General features: G+C 40.0%; 1 protein-coding gene across 1 annotated transcript in view; it reads right to left on the reverse strand.

Annotated features, from left to right (window-relative positions):
• Positions 1 to 7,245, reverse strand: part of GPR132 (G protein-coupled receptor 132) — a 40,872-nt gene extending 33,627 nt beyond the window's left edge. Inside the window, exon 1 of the mRNA XM_089680314.1 lies at positions 7,098 to 7,245. The gene's annotated coding sequence lies outside the window, so the exon portion shown is untranslated. The remainder of the gene's footprint in view (positions 1 to 7,097) is intronic.
• Positions 7,246 to 8,221: the final 976 nt, after the last annotated feature.

Consider the following 8,221-nt stretch of genomic DNA (forward strand, 5'->3'; position numbering starts at 1 on the left):
GTATTGGGCGAGGTAAAGTGCCCAGGATGCAGGTAAGGAGCCCAGGGCTAGGTATATACTGTATACTTGGGGGCTAGGTAAAGAGTCCAGGAACTGGGTAAGATTGTGGAAGCTCAGGTATTGTGTCTGGGGGCTAGGTAAAGTGTTCGGTTGGCAGGGGCTGGGCAAGGAGCCTGGGGGCCAGGTAAGGAGTCCAGGGGCTGCTGGGACCCACACTACTTTTCCAGAAGAATTTGTAAAGCCAAATAGATACCTCATAGCATAATTCACCCTTTAATCTACTCACTTTACTTTAGCATCACTTGTTCCATCTCCAACTGGAGCACATGTACCCCCGTTTGTGTCTTGATTGGGATGTGAACCGATGTACCAATTTCTGCATGGCAGAGGTGTTAACCACTAAGCCACTGTGGTACTATTTCCCTTATGAGGATACACAGTTTAAAATATTTTTGTTCTATCTTAAATGTGAAAGATGGAACTATGAACTATGGTCCCCAGTCAAACTCAGGAGTAAGAAAGGGTGGGCTGATGACGTCAAGCCGCACACCTGGAAATTTGCAAGCCGCCATTTTGTGATTTTCAAGGGAAGCTTGTTTTTGAGGGAACAGAAGGCTTTTTTTACTGTAGTGATCCAGTTGGGCACTTTTTATGTGAGTGTAATTGTCAGGAATGGATTCACCACTGGTGGTGGGACTCACCTGCCGTGTAGGCTGCAGTACCAGGGCTGGCCAGTGGGTGCTCTCAGCAACCAGAAGCTCACTCCTGCAGTCAGCCATCACCTGAAGCTGATTGCAGGAAGTGTATTTAAGGAATGGCCAGACCTGCAGTTAGTGCCTTGGTGTATTGTTTCCCATGAGCGCCTGTACCTGGTATCCTGTGTTCCTGTTCTGCTGACTATCTGATTTGTTGCCGACCCTGCCTGATCCTGACCTCTGCTGACTTCTCCTGCTTGATCCCTGGCTTGCCAGACCATCCTTCTGCCTGATCTGTACCACGCTGCCCGTGAGTTACTGAACCCGGCTTGTGACCCTGACTATTCTCTGCCTTCTCCTCCGATACCTCGCTGCCCGCACGTTGCTGACTTGGTCTGCCTGACTACGCCTGATGCTACCCAGACGATCAATCCATCCATCCCGCACGGAACTCTCCCTGTTACCAGGTCTGCCAGCCTTTTCAAATCAGGCTTTCCCATGGTACATACCCCCGGCGGACCCCTCTACCACAGGTGGGTGCACTCAGGGGCCGCGACCTGGTCTCAGTCCTGCGCCAAGTCCATCCCCACCATCAGGGGCTCTGGTGAAAAGGCAGACTGGGGCTTAGACTCCATGCCCTGGGGAATCCCGTTCTGTGGGTGCTAGAGATCCCGCCGGGCGGTGCCTGACAGTGCCTAGCGGCCTGCCTGACCATTCCACCTCTCCAGCCCTGACTACGCCTGTGTTCCTGAAGCCTGCTACTTCCCTGTGTCAGTCCACACATTTCTGGTCATACCCGGATCCCTAACAGTAATACATACTTTTTAATAAATATTGGTGGATACAGTTAATGCGCTATGATGGCATTTTCTGTCTAAAATGTGGAGGATATATCGTGTATGGCTCAAGATGATGGATATGGATTAAAGTACCGTGAGGATTGGATGATGGAGAGCGCAGGAGGCTATACCTACCATGGTTAAAGGGAAAAAGCGCTATCTGACCTAAAGTAATAGGTCATATACAGGAGGTGAGAGTATATATGTATGTCAGTTGAGGAAGCACACATGAGGGTGTTTATGAGCATATAGTATTGAAGTGGAGGATCACCATATATAAAAGAAGGATTATCCTGCATATTATTTTCAAGGACTGATGGTTTTAATTTTGGACTTCACTTATTGATTACACATTATAATATATACGATACATGGTACATGGTGATATTGTTTTGTCATTGCATATATTTTAGTAGCATTGTCGTGTTTCACATGACTGTCATATGCCTTTAAATGTTTTCAGTGTTTTGCCTCTGCTCCTCCCTTTCCTTTAGTTTAGCTAATATTGTATAGATAGCCCTCCCCTTTTCCCAGAAATGCATTGCAGTAAGCCTCATGGCATAGAACAGGAAACAGCATGTTCTTTTGACCTATGGAATGTTCATTGTTGTAAGATTCTCTCAGTTTATGGAAAAAACTTCACAAGGTTTACAAGATGTCATTCTTATTACGTTACTGACTGTGGTATCCAACAGAGGTTGAAGTTATTGCTATCTCATCATAACTGTAAGTTACAGAGATCACACTATCAATGCTTAGATTGGAGACACAGAACAAGCATCACATTGCCTGGGACTTTATTTTGAGAAGGAACATAGCCACCTTCTAACAGGCAATCAGATCACAGCAACAAAAAAGGAAATGTGAGCTGTGGAAGAGGCTGAGAGTAATAGAAGATAGATGTTTAAATTAAAAATATTTTTTTTTCTTTTAAAACCTGAGTTTAGTTTAGTTTGTCACTTTAATAAAGAAGTAATTTTTGGTGAGAAAAGGGTTTGCTCCAAGCAATCTATGGAACTAATAGACCTAAACTGTTTCAAAACTCTTCAAAACCTAAATCACCCTTAGTTGCCAATCACCTTCTAACATTGAGATGGCTGTAATCCCAAGACACTGTGGATCTGAAATGTTAACAAAGCTATGCACAGTTCATCAAGAATTTAATGTTTCAAAGAAAAGGGGAAATTAAAATATTTTGGCCTTTGGTTCCCAGGGACATCAAACCAACAGCAGTAAACTCCAAATTTGTCAAGAAAACTACATTTTCAACCAGAAAAAGAATGTCTTTCCTCATCATATATCCTAACTAGCGTAGAAGAAGTTGGCCTTTGACACATGTAAATGGACGGTTGGTAGGCCCTCTATGGCAGGATATATTTAAGGGGTATTGGGTGAAGTGTGGGGAATCATCACACACATTTGCTTGAGGATATTCAAAACTTCTTCGCAACTTCACATTAGGATGAGCTGCTGTGTCTGTTCAGTTGCTGCCTCCCCATAGAGTTACATTGACTACCTCCACATAGCTCTTGGCAGCTCCAGCCACATAACCAAATGATCAATTCATGCTGTACAGGTCATAGCACCTGATTGAATGAAGACTTAATATTAGTTTTCTAAACAGAGAGCACAGCAGATGATACCTCTCTTCATGCACCACTTATCTGTTTTAAGAATCAACCTGTGGAGTGAGCAAAAGAGAAGGGAGGAAGTACTGCTCTGGCTTGTTCATCTGTGTGCAAATAATTCAGCTTCAGCTATTGTGCTCTGTAGGCAACATGATTTTTTTTCAGCAAAGGTATTTCTAATCCTGACCAAACTAACTAAAAATATACAAAAAAAATCATAATACAATAATAATATAATAATGGTTATAATGCAGGAGTTATCATTGTCTTACAATTACTCTCTGCATTACGACCTTGCCTAATGCATTTGATCATGGGGCCTAAGTGCCACCAATGGTCATTAGCCTGCTTTCCATGTTTTTATCCAGTGCTAACTCCTTGGCACTGAGAGGCTGCATATATGCATACCAAAATGTAGATAAAGTGGTGCCAAGAGCACACACCCTGCACAGTTACTGGTGCCTAACTGAAAGCTTCTGATCGCTACTTGCGATCGGGAGCTTTCCGATCATGTGACCACTGTGACAGCTAATCATTATTATAAACCCGGCCTCCAAGCATCAGAGGTGTCGTTGTTAAGGGGTTAAAAATGGAAGGAGCAGTATGTTCAGAAAAGCATTTTTCATTTCCATTCTTCTAGAAGCCTCATGATCAGGTTATATTTTCTGGTTTTCTTTCAATCTCTGTAAATGATTTAATCAGTATCACCTGTGGATTAGGTCCACATAGCAGCAGCAGTCTTTTCAACCCTTTTGCCACAGCAAAATACTGGTCTGTTCTGATGGGTAAAGCTTTGAGACCTCTTGGTACTGTCCCCCCTAGACTTTCAAGTCTTACAATGATAAACAGTGCCACTGGCTAATAAAGAAAGATTCCCTACTATCAGAAAGAGCCAATGCTTTGCTAGAATGGCCTTCAGCCATGATGGGAAGGTTTGGATTGCTGTTGTGAGTATGTGGAGGTACCAGAGACAGTCTGCTTAAAAGGTTGTGTACTGCATATAAGTCCTCTAACATCTTGTACAGAGAACATCTTGCTTAAGACTAAGCTCAATCAGCTATAATTCCTCTATTAAATGAGAATTATTGGTCATTAAGGCCATCTCATCGGACAGGACAGTGGCAGTTGGCAGGTTTTAATGCTGGAATAGGGCCCCTAGTAAAGGAAAATACTTTCTGAGATGCACACAGAGGAGGTTTTTGCTGGTTAATAAAAGCAGTAGGCAAATTCAAGAGACACTGTCACCTTGATAATACTCACAAAATGATAGTGTCTCTACAAAGGGACTCCCGTGACCCACTTATACTTACTTTTCCTGTGCACTCTGATCACTGCTTCCTATGTCACAGCTAGTAGTAAAACCAGTGGTAACAATGGATACAGATCTTCCTGCACTGCCAGTACCCCTAAAGTGCAAGAGTTTCAGTAGGCACCCAACCATGATCCAAACAATGTAAATATAGAAAGTAGAAACTGATGCTGCGCTACTCAAAAGTATTACATAATAAACAACTGATAAATACCCCACAAAACACTAAAAGCAATCATAAGTGAAAATCACATAAAGACGTGACATAAATATGTGTATCAAATTTATGTCACATGTATTTATGTGATTTTCACTTATGATTGCTTTTAGTGTTTTGTGGGGTATTTATCAGTTGTTTATTATGTAATGCTTTTGAGTAGCGCAGCATCAGTTTCTACTTTAAAACCAGTGGTGTCACTCCTTCATTTAGGTGACAGTACTCAGGCCTAACAATTGGCTTCTAGGCCTAAATACTGTCACGGGAGCAAGATTACATGTTCCTCCATAACTGGAAATGCAGTTTAGTGTCACCTGCTGCAATGGTGCAAGGGGCAGCAAGGGAGTGCATGGTGAGTATAGGGGGTCTGGGGGTAGCCTTTGCAAGGACACTTATGGCAAGGTGACAGCATTTCTTTGAACAAGACATTTGCCTATAATATGTTTAAAAAGGATTCAAGGTATCTTAAAAATGATTATCTAAAAGTTATAATAAATGGTAAAAAACTATAAGGGAGTTCAAGTCAAATTACTGTGCAAGTATGATACACAATGCAATAACACAATTAATGCTTAAAAAAGCATTGTGACAGCAACACAAAGAAAAACGGAAGAATATATTTTTAAACACATGAGAAATCAAATGTTCTCAGGGGAGAGTGGAAAATTATTTTCACATATGTGGAGGAATTGTTACGCATGTGACACATTTATTTCTGAACTTCACTGCTCTGTCTGTTAAGATACAATAGCAAGAAATCCCCAACCATGACTTACATAGGAAAATGTCTGAAGTAAAATATGGAGGAAAATACCAAAAGGGGAAAAGAAACAAATGAATCACTAATTTAACATTATTCAAATGGATGAGCAGTTATGACCATCCTCATAAGCAGCGCTCAGCTATACTCAAATTGCCCTAAATCATTAAGCTCATATATACACAGATATCACATGGAGAATGGAAAAGAGAGCAAGACTTCCACTGAGGTGTACAAATGTGAATAAAGTTCAGTTCACTTCATCAATGTAATATTCCTTTTAGACAGTCCAATACACCATCATCGTGATTCTGCAGTGACTAACACCCCATCAAATTGAACACTCACCAGATGCTGGTGAGTAAACAGCAGTGGAAAATAAACCTTCTTGGTGCTAAATAATTATTGAAGGACCATCAGTGGAATATTTATCCTCAATATTAAAGACCAAGATCACCATCCATCAGATATTACTATTGGTCACCTCCTCCCCATCAAGACTCAATCATAGTAATCCAATTCCATGTATGGGCACAGTAAAGAACAACCACATAGTGTAATTCCATTTATTGAAAAAAAACCCTTAAAATAGCACTCAAACTGTGTCAATAAAAAAGCAAAGTGTATCAATATAGACCACACGCTTCCTGGTATAAACTCCCGCAGTAGCGGTCACGTGATCACACCACGTTGTCCCGGTGTGCGTGCTGACGTCACGGATGGTCACGCCCTGACGTGTTTCGTCATTACGACTTCCTCTGAGGGTGTCTACTCACCATTATTTGAGCGCGGGGATATATGTTGATATTTCAGCTTATATATATTTATTACAATCTAACATTATTGCAATCTTTTTAATACTTTTAAAATACTAATGTTTTTGATGTTTATTTTTGTTGCAGTAGTCGCAATCAACAATCATCAGTTCAACTTCACAGTACAAATATAACAACAATTGCAATCATTCTGCTACTTTTACTATTGTAATACTATTAATATGGTATACTAATCATATTTCTGAAATGCCTGCTCAAGAAAAAAGGTTGTGCGCTGTTAAGCAGGGGAAAAAATATTCAATAGTGCAAAGAACCATGAAGTACCCTCAAGTCGATAGGCTTAACCTTGCACTGTTCCGCGTAGTATAAATTAAATTCTGATTGGTTGATTTGAGTTGTGGCACTGTCAGTGCTTTTTGCGCTGCTTTTAGAAAACAATATATGTGAATACAGCTGCACAAATATCCTTTAGTAATGTTTATTTTAAACCTGTACAATGTAAAGTTAAAAACACAAACGCAATCAATGAGAAATCACATTTTATCTGTTCTAAACAGATGGACTATAAAATCAGTTGATTGCAGCTTATTGTACTTTTGTATGTTATTATTGGTTATTAATAAATTAGGTAAATTAATGAAATAAATACATTAAATAAATGTGTTTGTATGCAGTTGTAATCCTGTGTATTGAGCAGCACATTATCAGGCAATGTACTGTACGTGGAGTCCTTTGTGGTCTGTGTATAGAGTTCTCTAGGGTGTCAAGTGCACATCAAAGAGTAATACGATAAAACAGAATAAAGTACATTCTACATCCACCTATAGAAACTATATGAAATAAAAAATGAATGTTTTGTAGGACAAGACGTACCTCTTTTGGAGCATGGAGCATTTCCACTCGTCTTTTTTCTAAATTCTTTAAGACTTCTTTAGAACTGTTCTTGCTCTTCTCGAAACCGTTAACATAACAGGAAGTTTCTTAGTGAACCAGACGTACTGAGTTGTAGTGAAGATCACAAAAGAGGATGAATAGTACTTTCCACTTTGTCATCTTTGAAACTCTTAAGTCTGATTTTCTCTGAACTCTGCTGGTTAACTTTCCACTCTTTTGCGTATTTGTCTTGACGTTCTAACACTGATAGTGAACCCAAGTCATATTTGCTGCCAACTTGATTTTTTTTTTTTTGCAAATTGAAATAGGTAGGGAGACTGTGTTCTTGGTTTGACTAAAGGAATTTTTCATACATTTAAAAAAACAGAAACAGAGAAAAAGAAGTTTTTTAGAGAGCTGTAAGTGAAAGTCTCTTGCTTTACTCTCATTTATCTTTGAAAGGGAACTTGAGTGTGTTTAATGATTTTTTTTTCTTTTTATATTGAAATGTTTTTATTGAAAAGTTTTGAAATATACAACATAACAGAGAACAGAAAACAACAGTAAACAAGGTTCACTATTAATATAGAAATTATATTGATAGGAAAAGATGAAGTGGAGGTACCCCGCCAACTGGCCGGGGTAGATATGAAAGTCTCGGCTTGGTTACATGAGAGGTATGCTCTAATATTGTGAACCTTGTTGAAACCTTGGTAGATATTTTTATGGGGAAATTAGAAGGGGCAAAGGGAGGGAAAGGGGGGGGAAGTGAAGGCACCTAATAATCGGGATCGTGCAATTTGGATGTTATAAGACCATTTTATTACACAATTGGGGTTCTGTAGCCAGCGAGTCCAATGAGTCTCAAATTTATGATAGGAGGAATTGTGGAGGGCTGTTCTTCTCTCCATCTCACACAGAAAGTTAAGGTCAGTTAGTAATCGGTGTAAGGAGGGAGTGGTGATAGATCGCCATAACCTGGTGATGTTGAGCTTTGCAGCTGACAAGATGTGTATGGTAATAGTGCGTGAAGATAGTGGTAATTTGTCTATGCCAATATGTAGGAGCGCTAGAGTAGGGTTTGGAGAGACTGATGTCTTTGTGATGGAGGAGATTATCTGGAA

This window comes from Staurois parvus, unplaced genomic scaffold (genome assembly GCF_062004578.1).
Source record: "Staurois parvus isolate SC_StPar_1 unplaced genomic scaffold, SC_StPar_1.0 ptg000239l, whole genome shotgun sequence".
Classification (NCBI taxonomy): Eukaryota; Metazoa; Chordata; class Amphibia; order Anura; family Ranidae; genus Staurois; species Staurois parvus.